Genomic DNA, 12,762 nt, shown 5'->3' on the forward strand with positions numbered 1-12,762 from the left:
TCTTTTTTTCCACATTTCAGCCCTCGGTGCATTATAAAAAGCATTTCTCACCCAAAAACTAAGCTTTCCCCCAAACAGTTTCCACAGTGGATAAATCTTAAAACCATGTCAAACCATGCTGCGTTGATTTTCATTACCAGTTTTAGCACGCCAAGTTGTGCAACACCGCGCCTAAGATGGACCGTCAACCCAACATTTCCTAATTTTGCCGCTTTAAAAGCTTAATAAAAGCTTTTCAAATAACAAGAATTCATAGGAAATGAAATGTTTATCACCGGATTAGCAGAGCTTTTTTAGCAGCTATTCTTCAATAAAAAAAGTCTACTAATACTGCAAGGAGGAAGAGTACAAGCAGCAAAAATAAAGGGGACTTTTATTGTGAAAAATATAGGAAATGAAATGTGTTTATCCACCGTTTCACAGCCGCTCATTTGACCACTAGTCACAGCCATGGTTACACACAACCTCAAGGGGATAGCCCTCTTCTAATGGAGATGCAAATCCCTGCCATGCTGGGCTGACGAGCCGAGTCAAGCCGAGTCAGACCAAGCCAGCACATGTGTATGGAACAAGGCTACTTGTGAAGAGGAGCAAGTCAAGCCCTTTGTCTTGAATAACAAGATATGACAGCAAATAGATAATTTTTCATCAGAGGAGGGAAAAGACAAAAAATTAAAGTTAAACTAAAATTAAAATGCGTGTTTTTACCTTGCTATAAGGTATGGATAAAGTAAAAGTTTAATACACGTGGCAGTAATGTGCAGTGAATATATAGTAAGGAAACCCTGTTCCTTCCTGTTGCTTTCCAACACAGGGCTGAGAAAGCCTTTGCTTTAGCCAAGGAAGCTCTCTCACATTCCAGTAGGAAACACATCTCGGCCACTTCCTGCTTCCCGTGAGGAAGTGACAGGTCAGACAGGGAATGGGTGAGCCATGAGATGAGTGACTTTCAAGAAAAAAAAAACACTTACAAACTGGTTCTACAATAGCTCAATGGCAGATTATCTGCTTTAGTGTTAGGGTGTGTTAACACTACTCTGCTGTTTTTACAACACATGCTCTGTTTCCATTAAGACTACCTGCAGCTGCCACTATTCACAAATTACACTACTGCAACTCAGAGGCTTAAGTGCAGAGAGATTCTTTGATCAAGGCTTTGGGATGTCCCTTCGTACTGTAGAGACAGCTACCTGCTCATGCTGCATGAATAAAAACGCTCACAGCATGTATACTTTACTACACTTTAACTTTTTAAGTTTTAAAAGCAGTTGCTAAATATGTTCCCCGTAGCGTTTTCACAAATGCTTTTTTACTGTCTGTATTTTTATATCGACTGCGTCCACCGTCTATTGTGAAGCACATAGTGACATCTATATAAATACACATAGTAGCATAGTAGAGTTCATTTCAGGATCAACCATACTTACCACAAACGTTAAGACTGGGTTTACAAGCTACGCAGGTTTTACTGGCACACAAACCAGTTATATTGTAAAAACACAATAGCACAAAACAGAACCAACTGTAAAGGTATTTTGCGTCAACATTTCCTCTATTTCTTCTTCTTTTGTTCTCAGCACTCCTAGATTACTGAAAGAAATATGTCTTGCATCTTTAAACACCACGTCAGGGTTCTCCCCAAAGAATGTAACAGTGATATCGCACAAAGGTGATACCTCACTTCAAACCCTAAACATTGTACTTGTCTTAATTTACTAAAGAAGACATTTTAACAGGAGCAAATAATAGTGTTGAGAGTCCTTTCTTTCACAATTCGCTTTCAGAATGATTGTTTAAATCGGCCATACACAACAAAATAATTTGGCAGCATCTGGTGGTGTGGTTGCAGATTGCAACCAACTGAGTACCCCTCCGCTCACTCCTCTCTTTCCAAGACTGTGGTAATGTGAGCTGCGAGTGTAAAACCGTGGTAACACTGTTCGCCTCGCTCAGAGAACATCCTTACCATAACAACACTACTTTAGGAGCACTAGAAGTCAGACGGCGGCTTGCTGTACCACGGTTTCAACAGCGTGTCGGAGAACTATGGTGGCCTTCAGGTAAGGTAAGAAACCGTCTCTCTCTAGAGCCAGTGTTTGGTTTGTCCGTTCTGGGCTACTGTAGAAACATGGTGGACTCCATGAAGAGGACCCGCTCCCTATGTAGATACGAAGGGCTCATTCTAAGATAACCAAAACAAAATGATTCTTAGTTTCAGGTGATAATAAACTAATGAAAACATTGTTATGAATATTATATTCCATTTCTGCTAATAGATCCCCCCAAAATGTCACACACTGTTCCTTCAAGAAATCTATTTGAGTAATCTTTGTAAGAAAAATTCTCTGATTCCAGCTTCTTAAATGTGAATATTTTCTGGTTTCTTTACTCCTCTATGACTGTAAACTGAATATCTTTGAGTTGTGGACAAAACTAGACATTTGAGGACGTCATCTTGGGCTTTGGGAAACACTGATTGACATTTTTCATTATTTTCTGTCATTTTATAGACCAAACAACTAATCGATTAATCGAGAAAATAGATTAATAAACAATGAAAATAATTGTTAGTTGCAGCCCTAAATAATAGTGTTGAGAGTCCTTTCTTTCAGAATTCCTTTTCAACAAAATACTACGTTTTTAAGAAAGTATGTATTACTTTGTTCAAATGCATATCCGTATTGTGCCTATTTATCCACAACATAACATTCCCTTAACATTCTGGAGAAAGCCCTGCACAACATCATCTGAAGAGCCACCCCAAACAGGCAACCCATACCTTTAACATTAGTCATGATGGGGTGGAAAACGCAGCAATAATGAGGCTAAAAATCTCCTAGTTTGACCCAGAGAGCCTGGAAAGAAACCACATACATTTCATTCTTCTCTCTTTCTGTCTGCACCGCAGCTATTATCCATAAAGGTAGCAATGGTGGTGGTGGTTTGAGTAATATCTGACTCCACAGGATACAGCCATTTACTGACATTGACACTGGACGGCAGTGACCCATGGTTACTCTGAGGCCATTGTCAAAACCTACACACTGCTAACAGACCCTGTGGCAGGAAGGACTAAATTGCAGTATTCGCATTGGGGCTCCTGCTGACAGGTAGGCAGAGGTTTTTGCCCAATTATAGGGGGAAAGGGATGAAGCAGAATAAGGCGGGCCACTAGAATAGACCTAATGAGGACGTGGTATGATTGCTGTGGGACTGGAGGGACACGCGCTCATTTGTGCCCACAGCAAGCTGCATTCGATTCGGTAGAGAATGGCCAGGATGAAGTGGCAGAGAGAGCGATAGAGATAGATAGGGAGAGATAATGGAAGTGAGAAGGATTGATTCCTCACTCTATGTGAGAGCACGTGGGAGGAGATGAGGTGCTGAGACTGAAAGTGGGAAAGAGAGAGATGGATACAGAAAGTAAGTGAGTAGTCAGTCCATCGAGTCAATTAGTCTCTCTCTTTTCTTTCCATCCATCCATCCATCCATCCATCCATCCATCCATCCATCCAACTCATAAAACCACAGCTGGCAGAGGTCGCGCTGGGGGAGCCATCCATAATGATATAAGTCTTCAAAGAACAGTCCCCACTGCATGCAAACACATCTAAGCCTGTAATACTTTGTCAAGGCCGTGCAGCATTTACATGAAGCAGAACAAAATCTGGAAAACCAGGGCAAACATGCGACGGGAAGGGAGTGCTCCGCTCAAAGAGAGTCCGTTTCCATTCAGACAACATTTAATGGGCTAGTCCATTGTACCACACTGAATGCAGAGGTAGCTATTGTGCATCCTTTATATCCACATGCACAGTCAATGCAATGGATACCACTGAATGCAACAAAAATATTATCGTGGGAAAAGGAAAACAGTCTTTCTTGATTATCAAGTACAATTCAACCCTCCTCTGAGCAATATGACTAATTCATTCTACTTTGCCTCAGTCCAGCCGATTAGACTGTTGGCAGGCTATTAAATAGGCATTATCAGTCGTTTATTTATCGTTGTTTATCAGGCATTTATTCAAATGGTAGAGCACTGAAAGAAGGTATAAAAGAACAAGGCGACCTGTGGCGACCGTAGTAATTATGACAGGAGCAGAAGCGGAAGTCAGGCGCTGCTATGCGGCGATTTTCAAAAAATAATCAACTAGTTCCCAGTGATTATCAAATAATATTTTTGCTTGGAATGCACATCCCTAAACTTAACTAAGTGGTTGTGGTGCCTAAACCTACAGAAGTAGTAGTTTTGTTGCCTAAACCTAACCAAATGTTGTTGTTACCTGAACCTCAAGAAGTTGTAGTTCTGTTGCTTAAACCTAAAGAAGTTGTAGTTCTGTTCAGTGCTGTTTTCTTCATAAGATTTTATACTATAGTGCTCCTTAAGTGTGTCTATGTGCGACCCCGGATATATAATCACCTGAAAATAAGAATCGTTGTGTTTTTGTCAACTTAGGATGAGCCGTTTACACCGATCAGCCATAACATTAAGACCACAGACAGGTGAAGTGAATAACATGGATTATCTCGTTACAATGGCACCTGGCAGAGGGTGGGATATATTAGACAGCAAGTGAACATTTTGAACTTTGACCTTTGTGTTGGAAGCAGAAAAAAATGGGCCAGCGTAAGGATGTGAGCGACTTTGACAAGGGCCAAATTGTGATGGCTAGACGACTGGGTCAGAGCATCTCCAGAACTGCTGCTCTTGTGGGATGTTCCTGGTCTGCAGTCGTCAGGACCTACCAAAAGTGGTCCAAGGAAGGACAACCGGTGAACCTGCGACAAGGTCAGACCCGAGGCTCATTAATGCACGTGGGGAGCGAAGGCTGGCCCGTGTTGTCTGATCCAATAGAAGAGCTACTGTAGCTCAAATTGCTGAAAAGTTAATACTGGTTCCGACCGGTCAGGGTGCCCATGCTGGCACAATGTTATGGCTGATCGGTGTATATCTACATAGGGAGCGGTCCTCTTCACGGAGCCGGCCGCCATGTTTCTACAGTAGCCCAGAATGGACAAACCAAACATTGGCTCTAGATAGGGCCATTTACGTTTTCAAGTCGGCCACCGTAGTTCTCCTACGCACTTGGGAGAAGTTTCAGTTGGTTGCAATCCGTGTACAAGAAGATGCTACTATGCTATCAGGAATTCTCACTACACATTTTTTCTAACTTATATTGCAAGTTTAGATTGCTTCTTCTTTTTTAAAAATACTTCCAGACGTCCACTGACTTTATGGACCACTGGTGTTACTTTTAGGACCCTGCTAGCTTTTAATAAAAAGCACTCAGGCGCTTAATTTTTTTTCTCTTTGTGTTTGATCTCATTATATTCCTTTCTTCTACGTTCTATTATCATCTCTGTCTCTCTTCCCTGGTGTGTTTTTCTTTCACTCTCCACGCTATCTCTCATTGCTAGTCTTTCTCCCCCCCCCGTCCTTCATACTTGTGTGAACATAGTAGTGTCTGTATCTCTGTGTCTATGTGTGTGTGTGGGAGGGGAGGAGAGCAGCATAGCTGGCTGGAGGAGGAGGTGAGAGAGAAAGAAAAAGAAGCGAGAGAGGGGAAGAAACAGAGAAGCAAAGCTTTTACTGGAACAAAACATGCTGTTTCAATCTCAGAGATAAGGAACGCCTACTCACCATGTTTCATCTCAAGGCAGATTACTCCACATTCTTACTATCTATATTCTTCCATAAGTTTTATATATTATATTATAATTCCTAAGTCTATGTTACCTTATTTACAGTCTGGACAAGCAGTACATTATCTTTTGACATTTTTGTCACCCAACTGAGCTACATTGGAGTTGCTAGACCGACCATCTGTCAAGTGTCTATAAAGTAGGTGGCATTTTAACTTTTCAATGCTCAGACCTTCTGTATTAACTTGACTGTGGACAACCGGAATATCACGCTTAAAATTAATTAAGTGGTTTTGCCTTTCTAACACAATACCAGTGATAATCAATTGGATACAACAAATCATCCATAAAGTGGGGGAATGCTGCAGAATTTAATTCTTACTATCACAGCACTGGACACACAGGCACGTGCATAGGAACGACCATATGGAGGACAGAACCTGCCTCAATTGCATAATGAGGTAGAAATGCATTAAGAAATGTGTAAAGAATTGTATAAAGAAAAGAATACAGAAATAAATAAGTTTGGGGAAATAAGTGAGAGGTGCAATGCAAAAGGAAAATCGTGCAGAAATAAATAATTTAAAAATAAATAACAAATAAATGCAAAAATAAATACGAATAAATAAATACATTTAAAAATGAATTAAAATAAATACATAAATAAATAAATAAAAGGGAAAATTAAACAGAAGAGTAAATAAATAACGGAATTAATACAAAGATATATTAATAAAGAAGCTAATTTAAACAGAAATATCAATTTATGTCACATTTTATCAACTAATTAAAGGCTACATTTATTTTTAATATTTTTGCTACATTTAATGACTTATTTATTTATCGAGTAATTTATTTATTAATTTATTTTTTATTTTGGCAGGTTCCGTCCGCCATACAACCACGGGTGATTTGATGAAAGAATTGTCATGTAAAACAGCCAAGAAATAAATGGTTAGGGAATAAATTGGTATGGGAATTTAAAAAAAAAAAATGGCTAGTCATTTGTTCAGAAAGGATGTAAAAAGGGAAGCCTGTCGTTAAAACGTTACAGTAATATAAAATAAAATATATCTACCAGTAAATTTTCAACAGAGGTGGCAACAATGACGGACTGAAATTGGTGTTCTCTCTCCCGTAACGGCTCTGTAATACAGGGTCATTCACTTTATGAAGTTCAGTGGTCTTTTTCTGAAAGAATACAGTTACCTTGACAACACAGTACAAGAGCTACCTGATGAATTTCACTCAAACAGAACAGAGCCAGCTTACAGACAGCAGACCTTCGAAACCCAACTGAGAAAGTTGAATACTCACTGATGATCCCAGTATCTTGTCGAGGCCAGTGAACTGCAGATGACACAGTTTGAAGGCTCTCAGGTGACCCTGAAAGAGAGATAGGTATTTCTTTAAAAAGAGGACCTATTATGTTCATTATGTTTAGGTTTCTACTAAAACATGTTTACATGCTTTATTTTTCTCATACTGGCTGTGATGCAACACCTCTTTTCACTCTCTTTCTGAAACGCTTTGTTTGAGCAAAGAGCAGTGAACAAAACAACAACACTTTCTCATTTTTAGCCATCGCTGACCGTCTCTTTCCTCTCTTAAAATGACAAATGACTCTGGTGGCGGGTCATATCAGAGTGTTTTTGTAGTTCCCACAACTCCAACTGAGTGATGCATCTTCTCTCAAGCTGGTGATGTCACGTTAACCTCAAGAGTCACATTCTCTTCATCAATCTTTCATTTACTGGGAGGGACAGTAGGGTAGGAGTTACGCTTCCGCGACAACGCTCTCAGTATGGACGGCGTTATCAGCTGTAACCGCCGTATGAGCGCAGTGCAGAGTGGCGACCATGAGCCAGCCAGTGGGGCACGCTCACTTTCACTAACATGCACTAAAAGCATGCACAGCCGGCCCGGCTATGTCAACAAAGCACAGAGGAGCTCTGATTACAACACACACAGAGGGAGAGAGAGACTTCATTCTCTGCTCAGGTAGACATTACTCCTCTATATCTTTATATAGACAACAGAGATGTGAGAACTTGCGGTATCGGCCGAAACCAAGTACCGATCCAACACCAGCGTGATAAAAAAATATGTAGTTATTATTATTATTTAACAGCTGTGACAAACTACCTCGCTGCTCTAAAACAGTAGTTGCCAGTGGAATCCATGATACATCCAGGACAACAGCACAGTCAAGGCTAATGGTTTGGAGCGGCGAAGGAGAATTGATTTCCGGTTAAACAAGTTGATTTTTTTCTGGGTTAATTAATTATGGTCTGGAATCGGTGCATAAACTGACTCACTCGCCGATACCCAATCCCGAATTGTGGGCAGTATGGGACGCATTTCCGATACTGGCATCGATATTGGAACAACTCTAATAACAAATAGTTGTTTGCTGCTATATGAAGCACTACAAGATTCAGGAACCTGACAAGACACTGGCTCTCCGAACTAACTGTGTCTCTGCATACCAGAACATATTTTCATATTCCTCAAGACTTAACCTGTCCAAATCGACGGGAAAGTCAGAATCTGGTTTTGGTATCAGTGATACTTCCTCCTTAAGAGATTTATTTGATACCGTTATCTAAACGGCTAAATCCCCGAGAGAACAATGACCTGATTCACAACAGAGCTCTGATGAAAAAAGAGAAGGGAGAGACAGAGACAACAACAGGATCCTTGGCTTTCCTTTTTAGGATGCAAATTCTGAACTGTGACCCAGGACAAAGGTGTGCATAACTTAATGACTACCTGCATTTTAATCCATTTCAACTTGTAGAAGTGACTGAAGGGGATATCCTGCACATGACTGCAACAGATGGGCCACAATTCCCATCTTTTGCAGAGTTTCAGCTTGTTAAAATCAGCTTTAAAAGCCTCTGGGAAAACATATGAGTGCCGACTTTAATGGAGTATCTCAAAATGGTAGCGGTAATCCAACTTCAAGGACCATCACGCTAACAAGACTAAAAAATCATCATGAGTACAGTGATGCACAAGCCTTCATTTTCACAGTCTAATGAACGTCATACATTAGAGTAGATACAGACGTGATTTACATTTTGTGGCAGCTTATGTGGACGGCAAAGTAAAAGCAAAGTAAAAATCACAAAAGTTGCTTCAACATGCAAACCAGTACAGTTGGTGACAAAGGTTAACAATAGTGCAGTGTCCAGTCAGTGTCTTCACAGCTCCAGCAAGTCATCTGGTAGTTGTTTTTAAACACACACACACCAACACACACATATTTCATTTCCTCTCTGTGGAGGTTGGCTGGATTTCCTGGAGAACTGAGGAAGCAGCAGCCGCCGACTCTGCAGACTTGATATAACTTCCATCTGTGTGGTCCTGTGAATCCATTTGATTTCACTTGCGATTTGTACTCATGACAACCAACTTTAACATTCTGCTTCCCACCAGATATCACCAATCCAGTAATTATCTTGTTAGCCCCGACTCATGGCACCACGGTTTGACAGATCTGACAAACACGATCTGTGTAACCTTGACACGATGTGATTAAGAGCTTAATTGAACCAGCTCTGCTCGAGACAAATTCATATACGGTATATAGAAAAATGACCCGAATAGTAGTATAAACTGCCATAATATTTTTTTTAAAAAAGGAATTTTTAATGCAAGAAGGGCTGTCCTCGACCAAAGAAATTCTTATTTGGCTGACAGTCATAGTGTTTGTCTAGATAGAATGTTTTACAACTATCGTTAGCTGTGAAACTGGGCTCTGATAGTGGCCGATGGCTTCGCAGCCGCCACCAGTCATGCAGCGACGTACATCCCCGTTTTACATGGAGGCTCCATACACAAAGTCAAGGTAGAGGGGGAGAAAAAAGTTATCTCTCGAATATATAACATAACACTGTCAGCTCTTTGTCCTCGATACAAGACAGGCAGACAAGGATGAAAAGAAATCATTCACTGTAACTTTAACTTGCTTACTGTACCAAATAATCCAGCCACGTAACTATCCATTCATGAAATTGCACACTTAAGGATCCTCTTTACCCCGGGAATATGCACCAACATTAATGGTTTGCAAGAGTGGCATTTAACAATGTACGAGACGTGGAACTGATGTAATCCTGGCCAGTCGTATCGCCCATTGCAAATAAATAGAACATTTTCCAATGATGTAATCCACCAAATCACACTTGAGGATATTCTCTTACCAATTATTAAATTTGGAGTGACAAAAAAACTGATTGATTAAAAACAGCGTATGCAAAAGTAGCCGACTAGGCTGCTGCAGAAGTAAAGAAGATATCTTCCGATTAATCGGCTATCAGCTTTTTCCTGCCCCAAAGTATCGTTATTATATCGATTAGTTGATTTAACTAGTTTCTCCACAAAGAAACACACAAAAGCACCACTTTAAATCTCGTGTTTAACAGAGATAGGCTCATAAGTTTCTTGGAAATAAGTCATTTAGCATGAAAAAGTATTAGAACGACTAATCGGCTAAAGAAATCTTAGTCGACAGCCCACATGCAAGGTAAACACTGATGTCTCTAGTATGATCCACCTGAAAGAAGATCTGAAAACCAAGATGCCAGGCAGCACATTGTCCTCATTGTCTCATAACTGAGATTAGATCACACTTGAGTTTCACATTTAGTTCCAAGGATTTCATCCCACAAAAAATGGGGTCTAACAGCTCGTCTCCCGTGCCATTACCACGTGTTTTTCCAGTCGTGTTCAACACCTGGTAATGATTCGGGAAATTGTTTAGCAGGGGTGGTAAGAACGTGACATACAACACTTACTGTCATGTGTTAACCTTAATCAGAAAAACACAGACATATTTCATCTTAGTTTAGTCACTGGAGGATTGCATAAACTGTTTTCTCAACCATTGAATAAATGGCCTTTACTGTGTGATATATACAGTATGTGATATATATGCCCTTTTACCCTGAAGGTTGATGTTATATTTTTAAAAAGTGTAATAATTTCTTCTAACGTTAGCGGCACATCCCTAACTACAATATGCTGCAGGGAACCCTGCAATTAACCCTTTGAACTCTGCAATAGAAATGGTCCACCAGTGCCTACATTGGTGTTTTTGCTGTGTATTATGATGTGGGGGGGTGGGGGGGGGGGGGGGGTAACTGGAGCCGATCCCAGCTGACGTAGAGCGGAGGCGGGGTACACCCTGGACAGGTCGCCAGACTACCACAGCGCTGACGCATAGAAACAGACAACCATTCATGCTCACATTCACACCTACGGACAATTAAGAGTCAACAATGAACCTAACCTGCACCCTGTGGGAGGAAACCGGAGAACCCGGAGCAAACCCACGCTAACACGAGGAGAACATGCAAACAAACACAGAAGGGCCCCGAGCCGGATTCGATTCTGCACCAACGTGCAGTCCACACACAGATCACATTGATCCAAACGATTTCTAAATGTAGAAACATGAACAAAATATTTCTCTATAAGTTATTTGAACTGTGCACATTTTTTATTTTTTGAAATATGCTCATTTTTAGTGTTCCACACGTAACGTAATGACGTCATCATGAGTGGACAACATGATAACTTGAAAGACAGAAGCCTTAGCTTTTCTTATGCAAAAATAATGAATGCTCTATAGTTTATATTTTAGATTGATTTAAGTAGGATCGTGCAAACAACGATCTTCCTATCATAATAAACTACAAAGTTATTATTAAATTCCAGTCGTCTATACCAAACTTAGTCAGATTTACTCTCCAAACCCATTTGTATCTCCTGAGCCCAAGCAGTCAGCTTCATTACCATCTCTCCATATGCCAAGCTATTAGTACAGACTGCTAACTTGGACCTTGGACCTCTCCGTAGTCTGTTTCTGCATGCTGGCATTCAGCCTAATGAGGCTTGCTAATGGTGCACCCATGTCAATCTGGGGGAAAACCGTCTACTCTATGCAAACTGGAACACATGTACACAAGAGCTCAGAACACACACTCACACTTTCTACCACTATCCACAGTTGCTTCGTTGATGAAAGGACACACATAACCCAAGCATGAGTCAACTTAGTGTACAGCCGGCTGTAGCCCTGTTACAGAACTCCCTTTTTAGGTTTTCTGGCTGAGATATCTGTGGACTGATTAATGTTCGGAAAGATGAACCGACAGCTTACACATTAGTGACCCACATTTTTTAGGAGATAATAAGAAAGTATGCGACGGTAATGAGCATACAAGCCAGAGTGAGCCATACAGTACAGTAACTAAGTGCACAACCTTTTGTTCCACCCCACCACTTATCCACTGGGGCGCTGGTGGTTCGATAGGCTTCGCATTGCAAGGCCACACACACTCAGGAACTTGTCCATTAGTCATGCTCTGTTAATGTTACTAGTTAATGATTGTGAGCCCTGCTTCAACACATTTATAAAAGGGTGGCCTCAGTGTGTAGGTTCACACGACACAGAGGAGTGAAATGTGAAACCAAAAACAAGATTAGGAAAATAGGAATGTCAATCGATTAAAATATTGAATTGCGATTAATCACATGATTGTCCATAGTTAATTGTGATTAATCGCAAATTAATCACACATTTTTTATCTGTACAAACTGTACCTTAAAGGGAGATTTGTCAAGTATTTAATACTCTTATCAACATGGGAGTGGACAAATATGCTGCTTTATGCAAATGTATGTATATATTAATTATTGGAAATCAATTAACAACACAAAATTATGACAAATATTGTCCAGAAACCCTCACAGGTACTGCATTTAGCATAAAAATATGCTCAAATCATAACATGGCAAACTGCAGCCCAACAGGCAACAACAGCCATCAGTGTGCTGACTTGACTATGACTTGCCCCAAACTGCATGTGATTATCATAAAGTGGGCATGTCAGTAAAGGGGAGACTCGTGGGTACCCATAGAACCCGTTTTCATTCACATATCTTGAGGTCAGAGGTCAAGGGACCCCTTTGGACATAGCCATGACAGTTTTTCCTTGCCAAAATTTAGCATAAATTTGGAGCGTTATTTAACCCCCCTCATGACAAGCTAGTATGACATGGTTGGTACCAATGGATTCCTGAGGTTTTATAGTTCCATATGATGCC

General features: G+C 40.5%; 1 protein-coding gene across 1 annotated transcript in view; it reads right to left on the reverse strand.

Moving 5' to 3' along the window:
- sipa1l1 (signal-induced proliferation-associated 1 like 1) overlaps positions 1-12,762 on the reverse strand; it is a 101,972-nt gene that overhangs the window by 58,746 nt on the left and 30,464 nt on the right. The window contains 1 exon segment of the mRNA XM_037750371.1: positions 6,964-7,032. The gene's annotated coding sequence lies outside the window, so the exon portion shown is untranslated.

The sequence above is a fragment of the Sebastes umbrosus genome, chromosome 18 (assembly GCF_015220745.1).
Source record: "Sebastes umbrosus isolate fSebUmb1 chromosome 18, fSebUmb1.pri, whole genome shotgun sequence".
Taxonomy (NCBI): Eukaryota; Metazoa; Chordata; class Actinopteri; order Perciformes; family Sebastidae; genus Sebastes; species Sebastes umbrosus.